This window comes from Saccopteryx leptura, chromosome 4 (genome assembly GCF_036850995.1).
Source record: "Saccopteryx leptura isolate mSacLep1 chromosome 4, mSacLep1_pri_phased_curated, whole genome shotgun sequence".
NCBI lineage: Eukaryota > Metazoa > Chordata > Mammalia > Chiroptera > Emballonuridae > Saccopteryx > Saccopteryx leptura.
This window is the reverse complement of record NC_089506.1, coordinates 99,132,831-99,146,307: the sequence shown is the minus strand read 5'-3', so window position 1 is coordinate 99,146,307 and position 13,477 is coordinate 99,132,831. Positions and strand designations below refer to the sequence as shown.

Genomic DNA, 13,477 nt, shown 5'->3' with positions numbered 1-13,477 from the left:
TCTCTCATTCTAATGTATCTTCTGTCCCCTCCTCCCCATCTACAGAATTGCTTTGACTAAAGTCACAAGTAGCCTCCACCTTGTTGAATTCTGTGGTTACCTTTTCAGTAATCATCTTATTTGCTTCTTCCATTGAATGCACACACCCTCTCTTTGCTGAAGCCTCGTCTCCCCCCGGCTTCCACAGTCCTCACAATCTCCTCCTGACTTCCCTCCACCTTATATCTGCTCTTTCTCAGTCTCTTTTGCTGATTGTTTCTCACTTGGACCACTGCCCTTCTTATTGTAAATGCGCTTTTCAGAAAACCTTATTCACTTCTATGATTTCAGGTGGTTGGCACTTATAAAGTGCACTAACAAATAAAATAGAGAAATGGTAGATTTTTATCAAAAATTCATAGTAAAAAAATAGAACAAGTTCTTCCTTTTCTTCTGTTTTATTTAATAATAATATGTCTCTACAGCATCATATATTTGGTACTTTACTTTTTTTTGTCTATCATTATATAGACATAAACAGGTTTTAAGCTGGCAATAATGTATGGGGACATGTCTGACTGTAACCCCTTTCATTCTGTAGGTGCAGAAGCTGAAGTCCAAAGAAATTAAGTTCTTTTCCTAGAGTCACACAACTGCTTTGTGTCTTATTTAAACCTCATGCTGCCCTGGCCGGTTGGCTCAGTGGTAGAGCATCGGCCTGGTGTGTGGAAGTCCTGGCTTCAATTCCTGATCAGGGCACCCAGAAGTGACCATCTGCTTTTCCACCGCTCTCCCCTCTCTTTCCCTCCCATAGCCATGGCTCAAATGGTTTGAGCAAGTTGGCCTCGGGCACTGAGGATGGCTACATGGCCTCACCTCAGGTGCTGAAATAGCTTGATTGCTGAGTGACAGAGCAGCAGTCCCAAATGGGCAGAGCATTGCCTTGCAGGGGGCCTGCCAGGTGGATCCCAGTTGGGGCACCTGCAGGAAACTGTCTCTCTGCCTCCCTGCCTCCCCACCTCTCAATTAAAAAAAATATAACTCCATGAGGGCATATGCCTTTATTACTACTTCAAAGATGAGAAAACGAAGGTTCCAAGGACTTAAATCTTGCCCAACACTGTATTGCTTTTCTGTAGCAGAACTAGAGCTAGAACTCTCAGTGACCGGTCCCCGAGTTCCGCTGGCGGGCTGAGCTCTCTGCATTCCTAGGAGTGGTGCAGTTACATTACACTTAAATTAATTAAATTATATTTTAAAACTGAGGTTGTCTTTAGAAAGAGGGAGGCAAGCACACAACAACAACCACAGTGTGTACTATTACACTGTGGCATACTTGTGGGGAAGAGGAGGCAGGGTGGAGAAGTTTCACAGAGCAGAGTTCTAAGTGTTCATCCATACTGAAAGACTGAGTTAACTTATTTGGGGCTTGTTGTTGCTTGCTTGTTTAAATGTTCATACCTATTACCAGTGTATTGGTATCACAGTAATAAATGCATTTCTCCCTGGTCTTCAATAATAGGGAATAAGTTTGGGATTGATGAACCCTAAGTTCTTCTTTAGTTATTGGAATTTTCACATCAAGTTCTGTGTGTTCTGCTTCGTCTATTCTACCTCGACGTGGTGGAACAGGAGGGCTTCAGGATGAAGCATTCATCATCGTGAGCCTCAGTGGATGCATACTGTGCAGCTGGATTGTACTAGGAGGTGCAGTAAGAGCTGTGTGAGCACAGCAGGCAGAGGCTCTCCATGAAAACTATCTCTTGTTCCCAACTCAGCACCCTCATGGCTGTTCTTTCTGCCTGAAATCTGTAGCCTTCTCCTCTGCCCAACTCTTGCTCTTCCTTCAAGACTCTTCTCGGGCATTACCTCTTCCAGAAAGTTTTTTCTGACACAAACCCTGACCATAAGCCTTTGAAGCCTTCCGATATGTTCTATGAGTGCATTGTGCTGACCCTAGGCATGGCCCTCCACCCCCTGCACTGATTAATGAGAGTAGGTCCACCTTCCACCCCTGGCTGAAAACTGCTTCACAAAGTGCAGAACTGGGTCTTATGTGACTTTGTGTCTTTAGCATCTAGCAGAGGGCCTGGCTCATAACTGGTGCTCAGTAAAACCTATGACAGGCAGGTAGACCACCTGACAGGAAAGGACCAAAGGAAGGCACTTGAAGGATCATCTAAGTCAGGGGTCCCCAAACTTTTTACACAGGGGTCCAGTTCACTGTCCCTCAGACCACTGGAGGGCTGGACTATAAAAAAAACTATGAACAAATACACACTGCACATACCTTATTTTAAAGTAAAAAAACAAAATGGGAACAAATACAATATTTAAAATAAAGAACAAGTAAATTTAAATCAACAAACTGACCAGTATTTCAATGGGAACTATGCTCCTCTCACTGACCACCAATGAAAGAGGTGCCCCTTCCGAAAGTGCGGCGAGGGCCGGATAAATGGCCTCAGGGGGTTGCATGCAGCCTGCGGGCCGTAGTTTGGGGACCCCTGATCTAAGTCATATATGTACACAGTTTTAAAAACTAAATTTATAAGACTAGCTATGAAAAATAGCTCAGAGGCAAACACTTTAAACTCTTTTTTGCTGATTTGCTTTTTGCCCCCAAAACTTCTAACTAGCATACTTATGTTTCTTCTTGATTTTTCCATTTTTCAGCAATATCTTTGACTTCACCCGTGGAAGTTCAGGGTTTAGCGCTCTTTCCCTTCCTTACTGTATGATAGACACTTGCTATCTCCCAAACCCTACTATTTGAAACACACATTTTCTCTGTAAGTTTGCTCTGTAATATGGGTTAGGCCAGTGTTCAGTTTTTATATTACAATAACTCTGTAAAACAAGCAGAAGAACCGTGTAGTATACTTGAGCTACACTCCTGCCAGGCATCCCCCTCATTTTCTGGGTGGAAAAAAGTGAAGAGAAGATAAATAACTTTGGCCAAAACCACTTCACCAGTTAATGCCAGAACCAGGATCAAAGGCTAGTCTCCTAGTTCCCAGTGAAATGGTTTTCCATGACATCAAGCTGCTTCTCAAAATAATCACTTTTTAATTTTTAAATCTTACTGAACCAATTTGAAGAGAAGCCAAACCTTTATATGATTATATCAAAAATATTCTTTATACTTAACTTTCATTCTACTCAAACTGATCCCTGGTGACAGCTCAGATTTTTTATAAACTAGAACTGAAATAAATATATAGATAAGGACCCTGAGTAATGAACTTAGGGCTAGAAAGAATTTAGTCTGGTTTTTTGTTTTGAAGATGAAACAACAGAAGACTAGAAAGGTTAAATGGCTTGCTCAGTGCCCTGAGCTCTGTGGGCATGCTGTACACAGAGCTTATTTCTATGGCCCCTTCTGTACTGTGGTTGTGTTCTGGTTGATAGTTTTGACCCATGGGTTTGTCAAAAAGTGTGTGAGAGTGCTGGGCCTGTTGGGAGCAGGGGAAGGTTTTAAAGAACTCCATGTGCCTTGAGGAATTGGTGGAGGACACACGGTAAACATCAACAGGCAATGGCTTTAAACAGCTTGAGATGGGGAAGCAGCATTGTGTGAAAGGTAGCCGGAAGATAAGATGGCCGGTGGCATAATGGCACTTCAGCAGACACAAAGAAAATGGAAAAGCAGTTGCCGATGGCTGATGCTGGAAACACCTCTCCATAGGGAACTCCCGGTAGGAACCTGCCCAGCACCGAGTCAGTTGTGTTCCTATTTCCAGAAAAGAAGTCCCCGTGCTAAATGCATTTGCATGGAGTTGCGGTCAGTGCTTCCAAGAATTTTTAGAACCTTTGTCATATTAAACCCCCTTTTGCTTCCACCCATTCCAGTGGTAGGATGGCTTTTCTACCCACCCTCCCATTTCCTAGCTACACTTACTACCTCAGAGGATTCTTTTGACATGGAAAGCACAAGAGCTTTAAAAATTGCCAAATAGGTTTTCTGTTTTGGAGCGAGCACAAGACATCTGTGTAAGGCTGAAATCATTTCGCTTCAATAATGATAAAAGCACATGGCAGTAGATGTTTCCTGCCAGGGCCACCTTGCAAATAACAAAACTGAAGTGTTTTGCACACGGTTCACTGGAGGTCAGGTGGCCCCGCACTTCCAACCTTCTCTGACTGAGGAGAGCTGTTGGCCAGGCTTGCATTTCCCCTGGTGTTACATGTTAACTTTTTGAAGGTTCTTTAAAGTGAAAGGGTAGGATAGATAAAGACCTGACGGTTGGCCCCACCCCTGCTGTCTCTGCATTTAATGAGAGTTATTTTTGTGAAAACATTGAGAATACTGAATAAGCTGGTGCAAAGTGATCACAGGAAGGTGCCTTCATTGCCAGCAGACGGCCATGCCAGTTCCTTGTGGGCTTTAACATGGCTTTTTGCTACTCACCTACACACAACGATAACATTTAGTTTCCCTTAAAGATTCTTGGTAATTGTAGCATCTGAACCCATTGAAACAGCCTCTTGATTCCATCATCTATGTTCCATATTCTCAGATTTTTCAAAAGTCTTCTTCATCTTTTATTCCTATTTGAATTGAAATAGAAGGAGATGAATAAATGAAGAATTTCAAGTGAAGTAAGAGGTTGCTTTGGATAGATTCTGCAACCTCATAATTTTATTTTGGAAAGTCGTTCAAACAGCCCTGTCTAGGCCAGAAGACAAGGACAGAGGCCACTGCCACAGACTCGGAGGCTGTGACAGGGAGTCATCCAGCAACGGGTCTGGCCAGAGGCTGAGCTGAGGCCTTGGTAGGGGTCAGAGTCACGCTGAGGAGGTGCAGGATCAGGATCTAAAACAACCCAAAGCCAAGAAGAGGGCCACATGTTTCCTCCTCTGTTAGATAGCTCTCTGCTGACTAGTGTCTGGGCTCCGCGGTGCTGTTTGCCAGCTATGGGCTGGCAGACAAAGCCGGGAGAGACCTGCGGACACCAGCTGATGGCTTATTGTGAAGAGGACTGTGTGTAGAAGATTAAACTCTTGGTGTTCTGTCCCCAGCGGCCTCCCGCACATGCACTTAATACATGTGTGTTAAGCACCTACTATGTTCAAGGATGTACATATACCCACTGTGACAACTACTGTCAGATAATAATAGGTAAAGTAAAATATTCATAAATTGATATTTTGCCCTCCTTGTAGCCCAAGTCTGTGAAATCTATAAAGTTTGGTTGACTTTTGTCCAGCTGGGTGTTTTTGTTGCATAGTATTGGATGTAGTGAAAAGGATTATTCTAATGAGAAAATCCTTTGTCAGAAACTATAAACTCAGATAGAGAAATGACATAGGATTTATTGTACATAGGGGTGTACTGCAGAACATCACTTCACATAGAGGAAGTAGGTGTCTTCGGCTATAGTTTCAAATATTTTAACATAATCTCCCAGCATATCAATCATGCCAAAAAACTAAATATGCATGTCTCTGCAAAAAAGAGGAGGGCAAAGGCCCTGGCCGATTGGCTCAGTGGTAGAGCGTCGGCCTGGCGTGCAGAAGTCCCGGGTTCGATTCCCGGCCAGAGCACACAGGAGAAGCGCCCATCTGCTTCTCCACCCCTCCCCCTCTCCTTCCTCTCTGTCTCTCTCTTCCCCTCCCACAGCCGAGGCTCCATTGGAGCAGGGATGGCCTGGGCGCTGGGGATGGCTCCTTGGCCTCTGCCCCAGGCGCTGGAGTGGCTCTGGTCACAACAGAGCGACGCCCTGGAGGGGCAGAGCATCGCCCCCTGGTGGGCAGAGCGTCGCCCCCTGGTGGGCGTGCCCGGTAGATCCCGGTCGGGTGCATGCGGGAGTCTGTCTGTCTCTCCCCGTTTCCAGCTTCAGAAAAATACAAAAAATAAAAATAAATAAATAAATAAATAAATAAAAGAGGAGGGCAAGACAGACTTGGGTTGGGTTTGGGGAGGTGGGTACAGGGGTCCAGCCCAAAGTCAGGATGGAGAGGCTGCTGGTAGACTTGAAGAAGCCATGAGAAAAGGCAGAAGGAACACTTTTCCTGCAGAAGACTGTACCTATCCCGTCAGAGCAGGAGGACACGCCATACACAATCCATTCCTCTTCTTACCTGTAATGTCGCAGCCGCCCTAATAAGCTCTTGCCTGTAATGTCCCTCTGCCACACCCCTACCGCATTCTTCCACCTCTGCCTGCTTGCGGATTCCTAGACATTCAAAGGAAAATCTGTATTTCTCAATTAATGATAAAGGCACTCACAATGTGAATGCCCTTTGGGCTTTCTAAAAGCTTCTGACAGACTCACTTACCTCTGGGTCACATGCCTTCCCCTACCAGTCACTGGTGATGGGGGAATGGGATTGCTGTGCTTAATTCCAGCCAACCGTGATTCATCTGACTTCTGTTTCAAAGCAGGAAGAAGGAGTGGGTGTTGGGTAGGCCACTAGGAATGTCTGCTGAGCCACACCTCGTCTCCCCTGGAAAATGGGAATCAGCTGTCCCATCATGCCTCCAAGGGCTAACTTTTCTTCCAGAATTATATTCTAGCAATTTACATCATTTTACTGATGGTTAAAAATTATGAGCATGGGGAGGAGCCTAAAATATACGGGCCTTGTGCAGAATTACAGCGCTTTGGTGAGCCATGCCCCTTCCCTGCTCTAGCTTTGGGTTGCTTGACTGGAACATTTTTATGAGTTATAATTTACAAGGCCCGTATTTTTTCCATGTTAATTCATATGAAAGAGGATAACAATTTTTAGGATTGCAGCCTAATTATCTAATTGTGTCAGCTATGAGAAACACATCCAAGATCTCAGCCTGTGTATCAATTTGCATCAAAAGATGTTAAGGTTCACAATATTTTGTGGCTTGAGGAAAGTTTGATCCATTTAAGTGAATTAATATGATAGTGTTTATTTCAGTAATTGAAATGACTTATTTGAGCTCATTGTAGGTGAAACCAACCCTCAGAGAAATATGTCCTTAAGACATACTTCAGAGCATTGAGCAGCAGTTCTTATAGCACATGTCTGTCCCCAGGAAACAAGCTTGCTCAAATGGCAGGCCTTCCCTACTATCTGTTTCAGTTTCTGTCCTGAGCTGGACTGTCTAGACTTCCTGCCTTATATCTTTCACAAATCATTGTCACTTCATATCAGAGATGCCCTAAAATGGCCTTGAAATCCCCTTGCGATGTGCTCCTCCCACCTAGGCAAATATATTCCTGCGAGGCTCCCTGGATTTTATGGTATGCATTTCTCTGGAATAAATCAGTTTGGGCTGGTGATATTTTTTGTCAAGAATATGTCAGTTTTGAAACATCTCTAGACTCCCATTTGCGGTGGATGGGGGACTGCCTTGTTGGCAACAGAGCTGTGCTATTTCCCAGCAGATGTGCTGGCAAGACACACAGGTGACAAAGAGCAGGCCAGTTCCTTTCTGCCCAGAAATTTCATAGCCGATTTTCTGCCTCCCTGTCAGCCATTATAGGTGTCTTTGCAATTTCAAGAGCATACTTGTGGAGGTAACTGTGGTGGGGCGATTTGAGGGGCTTTTTCTTTTGCTTTGTGCCATCATTTTTTAAATTTTATTTATTTATTTATTTTATTATTTTTTACAGAGACAGAGAGTCAGAGAGAGGGATAGATAAGGACAGACAGGAATGGAGAGAGATGAGAAGCATCAATCATCAGTTTTTCATTGCGACACCTTAGTTTTTCATTGATTGCTTTCTCATATGTGCCTTGACCGTGGGGCTGCAGCAGACCGAGTAACCCCTTGCTCGAGCCAGCGACCTTGGGTCCAAGCTGGTGAGCTTTTGCTCAAACCAGATGAGCTCGCACTCAAGTTGGTGACCTCGGGGTCTCAAACCTAGGTCATCCGCATCCCAGTCCGATGCTCTATCCACTGAGCCACCGCCTAGTCAGGCATGTGCCGTCATTTTTAGTAATGCTCCTTAAAAGACTATTTTCTTACAGCAGAATTACTGGATTGTGTGAAGTAAAAATTAGAGATAACTAATTTTTTATGAAAGCAGTACTAGACACATGGAAATTTGCTTTCTGTATCTCTTTTGAAGCTTTTTGCTTGATTTTTAAGCAACGTACAGGAACGTGCACATACACACGCCCCACAGTGAGGAATGGTGTTCAGAATAGGTATTCCAATGACTCTGTCATTGCTTAGACTGTGTTTGCACTTGATCCTGTAGAATTAGCCTATAGGACTGTCACAACTCCTACAAGCAAACTAATCTCGTTATTGTCTAATTGTACCTGGTTTTGACTAAAACCCCAGCATCATCAACTCATTTACCAGATTTGGAATCAGTCAGTCACAGGTGTCAGCACAAGGTGGAAGGGTAGAAATCATTGCATTCAACCCCGTTACTTTCTGATGAGAAAGTTGAGGCCCTGGAAAGTTAATTGTCTTGCCGAAGAGTACATATATGTACATAGTGCATTAACAAAAGTTTACACCAAAGATGAACTCCAAGTGTTCTTTGGCTATTTATTAAAAATAAAATAATATTTTTAAAGAACATATCATTGCCACCATTAGAGATATTAGAAAAGAGTCTGCCATGGACTCAGCAGAACCTTCCAGAAGCAGTTTATAAGTGTTTTTAAGCAATGGCAGGACTGTTATAATAAATGTATTATTTATACATTATTTATAAATGTATAGAGAATAAGCTTATCTTCTTTTTTAATAAAAGTATTTTCATATGTAAGTTCCAGTATGTTTGTTTAAAATATCAGACTGTAATCATAGTGTTTATATAGTTTTATTTTTTAATTTAAAATTTTTTTCAATTACAGTTCACTTTCAATATTACTTTGTATAGCTTTCAGGTGTACAGAATAGTGGTTAGACAATCATACACTTTACAAAGTGTTTCCCCCACTATTTCCAGGGCCCGCCTGTCACCATACACAGTTACAGCAATGTTACTGTGTTCCCTGTGCTGTACTTTACATCCCTGTGACTGTTTCTGTGACTGTGAAGAAGTCTGTCCTTCTTCACCCCTTCACCTCTCTCACCCAGTCTCTCCGACTGCTTCCCCCCAGCAACCATCGGTTCACCCTCTGTGTTTGAGTCTTTTCCAGTGTTGGTTCATTTATTTTGTTCTTTAGATTCCACATATACATGAAATCATACAACATTTGTCTTTATCTGACTGATTTATTTCACTGAGCCTAATACCCTCTAGGTCCACCCATGCTTGCAAGGGTAAGATTTTATTTTTTATTTTTTATGGCTGATACAATAGTCCATTGTATAAATGCACCACAGCTTTTTTATTCACTTGTCTCTTGATGGGCACTTGGGTTACTTCCATATCTCAGCTACTATAAATAATGCTTCAGTGAATATAGGGGTGCATATATTCTTTCCAATTAGTGTTTTAGGTTTTTTCAAATAAATACCTAGAAGTGGAATGGCCGGGTTATAAGGCAGCTCTGTGTTTAATTTTTTTTTTTTTTTTTGTATTTTTCTGAAGCTGGAAACGGGGAGAGATAGTCAGACAGACTCCCGCATGCGCCCGACCCGGATCCACCTGGTACGCCCACCAGGGATGACGCTCTGCCTACCAGGGGGCGATGCTCTGCCCCTCCGAGGGGTCGCTCTGCCACGACCAGAGCCACTCTAGCACCTGGAGCAGAGGCCAAGGAGCCATCCCCAGCGCCCGGGCCATCTCTGCTCCAGTGGAGCCTTGGCTGCGGGAGGGGAAGAGAGAGACAGAGAGGAAGGAGGGGGGGGGTGGAGAAGCAAATGGGCGCTTCTCCTGTGTGCCCTGGCCGGGAATCGAACCTGGTTCCCCCACACGCCAGGCTGACGCTCTACCGCTGAGCCAACCGGCCAGGGCCTCTGTGTTTAATTTTTGAGGACACTTCATACTGTCTTCCACAGTGGCTGCACCAGTCTGCATTCCCACCAACGGTGTACAAGAGTTCCCTATTCTCCACATCCTCGCCAGCATTTGTTTGTGAATTCATTGATGATAGCCATTCTGAAAGGTGTGGGGTAATATCTCATTGTGGTTTTAATTTGCATTTATCTAAGGATCAGTGATGTTGAGAATCTTTTACTATGTCTGTTGGCCATCTGTCTATCTCCGCTCTGGAGATGTGTCTGTTCAGGTCCTCTGCCCACTTACTGTATTGTTTAAAAAAAAATTTTTTTTTTTGCGTTGCATAGTATGAGTTCCTTATAAATTTTTTATATTAACCTGTGCAAAACTTTAGTTTGATGTAGTCCCACTTGTTTATTTTTCTTTTGTTTCCCTTGCCTGAAGAGATATATCAGAAAATATATATTGATAAAAGAGAGAAATGTTAGAGATTTTACTGCCTGTGTTTTCTTCTTAGAGTTTTATGGTTTCTATTTTTACATTTAAGTCTTTAATCCATTTTGAGTTTATTCTTATATATGATGTAAGGAGGTGGTCCAGTTTTATTGTTTTGCAAATATCTGTCCAATATTCTCAACACAATATACTTTTTACCCCAGTTTTTGCTCTTGCCTCCTTTGTTGAATATTAATTAACTATATAGGTGTGGGTTTATTTCTGGTCTCTCTATTCTGTTCCACTGATGTATGTGTCTATTTTTATGCCAGTACCAAGCTGTTTTGATTAATATGGCCTTGTAGTATAGTTTGATATGAGGTAGCATAATACCTCCAACTTCATTCTTGTTTCTCAAGATTGCTGAGACTATTGTGAGTCTTTAGTGGTTCCATATAAATTTTTGGATTATTTGTTCTAGTTCTGCGAAATACACCATTGGTATTTGGATAAGAATTGTGTTGTGTCTATATATTGCTTTGGGTAATATGGACATTTTAATGATGTTAAGTCTTCCTGTTGGTGAACATGGTATATGCTTTCATTTATCTTTATCTTCTTAAATTTCTTACTTTCATATCTTATAATTTTCCAAGTATAGATCTTTAATCTTTTGGCTAAAGTTATTCCTAGGTATTTGTTTTGATGCAAATGTAGAGGGGATTTTTTTTTTAGTTTTCCTGATTTTTTTTTTACTGTATACAAATGCAATCTATTTCTGAATATTAATTTTGTTTTTTTTTTTACTTTAATGAATTTATTTATCTGTTCTAGTAGTTTTTTGAGGGAATCTTTAGGGTTTATTATATATGGTACCATACTGTCTGCAAATAATGACTGTTTCACTTCTTCCATTCCAATTTGGATGTCTTTTATTTCTTCTTCTTTTCTAATCTCTCTTCCTATGTTGAATGGGTGGTGAAAGCAGACATTCCTGTCTTGTTCCTGATCTTAAGGAAAATACTTTTAGTTTTTGCCAGTTGAGTATGATGTTGGCTGTGAGTTTGTCATATATGGCCTTTATCATGTTGAGTATGTTCCCTCTATTTCCACTTTACTGAGAGTTTTTATTATAAATGGGTGCTGGATTTTGTTAAATGTTTTTCTGCATCTATTATCATAAGATTTTTATCCTTCATTTTCTTTATGTGGTGTATCATGTTCATTGATTTAATCCCAGAATTAATCCCACTTGATTTAGGATCTCTTTAATGTATTGTTAGATTCAGTTTGCTGATATTTTATTGAGAATTATGTTCTGTGTTCTTCAGATTGATACAGATTCAAACTTGGAGCCAGTGCTGGGTCACATTCATCAGCAGTCTTAACGTTCATTAAGATCCACTGCCACTGTTGTAGAATGGGGTCTCAGGAAATTGTGGGGGTTCATTAGAGGCCAGCAGAGTTCACCAAGCCCAAAAAGACCATCATTTGGTTGTGTGAAGGGAGGGCTCTGCACAGGAGCAGTGGCCATGGTTGGGTGTGCGAGGAAAAAATGGTCCCCGCCCAAGAGCCATACAACTCACTTTCCACAGTCTCGTCAGGCCTCCTGGAAATTCTTTTGCACGTTGGGACCAGGTTGGCCACAGCCTCCTAACAATATTGCAGAGTATAAGCTTGGTAGCGCAAGGCCACAGTAGTTGGGAGGGTAGAGCTAGTGGTTATCCCATGGTGGGGCTAGTGGATCTCCTGTATGGATTGGAAGAGGCAGTGTCACTCTGGTGGCAGGAGGAGGGGGTAGATTTCTTAAATTAGCAACAGTAAAACTCCATCCCACTTTTGAATTGTTTCATGTTTTTCTCATTTCCCATAGAAAACATCTATAAGATACTACAAAAATCTCCAAACAGTATCTCTAAGACTGAGGCAAGCTTGCCCTTGTGCTTTGCTGTCCAATGAGATAGCCACTAGTTATATGTGGGTATTTAAAATTAAATTTTACTTAATTAAGTAAAATTTAAAATTCAGGTTCTCAAATACTCAATAGCCACATTGGGTTAATGGCAACCATATTTGGAACCACAGGTGTAAACATTTCTATCGACACAGAAAATTTTATTGGTTAGTGCTGGTCTAGAATTCTTGTAGTCATATTTTAAATTTACTGCTTATCTCTTTTTTAAGAAGTTTATTGAATTTATTGGCATAACATTAGTTAATAAAATTATACAGGTTTTGGGTACACAATTCTACAATATATTATCTATATATTATATTGTGTGTTCACCACCCCAAGACAATTCTCCTTCTATTGCCATCTATCCACCCCTTCTCTCCTCCACCTCCTCCAAGCCCCCTTTCCCTCCTGCAATCCCCACACTGTTGTCTGTGTCCATAAGACTTTTTTTTTTTTGCTTAATTTCTTACATTAGTGGTTTTCAACATTTTTATAGTGGGGACCAGTAAAAATAGAATTATTTCAGGGACCACTCAGACAGAAGTCACCCTGAGCATAAGTGAATTCGACTCAGATCACTGGGCCTATAATCTTCATACAACATCAGGGTGGTTACCTCTTTTTGCAGCAGACGGTCCAGGGCCTGGTGGTTGAAAACACCGCCTTCCATTACCTCTGGACAAGTTGGAAAGTGGTAGCAAGTTTTGGGGAAAGTAGTTTAAATGTTTATTTGTACTTTAAATGTTACTAGCTATTCTACATAGTCTACTTTTTAAAAGAAGAAATATGTTCACCCATTTTTAGAGCATGATTATGTGTGTGGAATTCATATCAATGGTCATGTCTTGGCTGCTAAATGTTCTTAAAATATGCTGAAATTATGACCAAAATTTTTTAATGCCAACAAAGTTATTGGCACAAGAGTCCAGTTAATTAAAATCTCTACAATGTCATGACATTTGAAATGAACTGGTCTGGTTATAAGACAACGGAAGTTATGTTGAATTTATTCTTAATTTTACTTGCAAAGACCTTAAGTTGTTTACATGCCTTTGTTAGCCTTAATACTCAGAATGAAAAGTCAACATCCTAACAATAAATGGAGCAGTCTATAGAGACTGCTCCGGCATCCTCCTTCCGGTCCTTTCACCAGCTGCCCCTCCCCACTCTAGGCAGCTTGAGGGCAGTGACCAGTCCTCCATTCCTTGTCGTAGGCCCTATGGTACTTCGCACAACATCCTGCCAATACGTTTTTCTGTGAGTCTTATTTGAACAA

The 13,477-nt window shown here is 41.7% G+C and overlaps 1 protein-coding gene across 2 annotated transcripts in view; it reads left to right on the top strand.

The window, feature by feature from the left end:
* Positions 1-13,477, top strand: part of VWA8 (von Willebrand factor A domain containing 8) — a 376,366-nt gene that overhangs the window by 306,731 nt on the left and 56,158 nt on the right. The window lies entirely within an intron of this gene.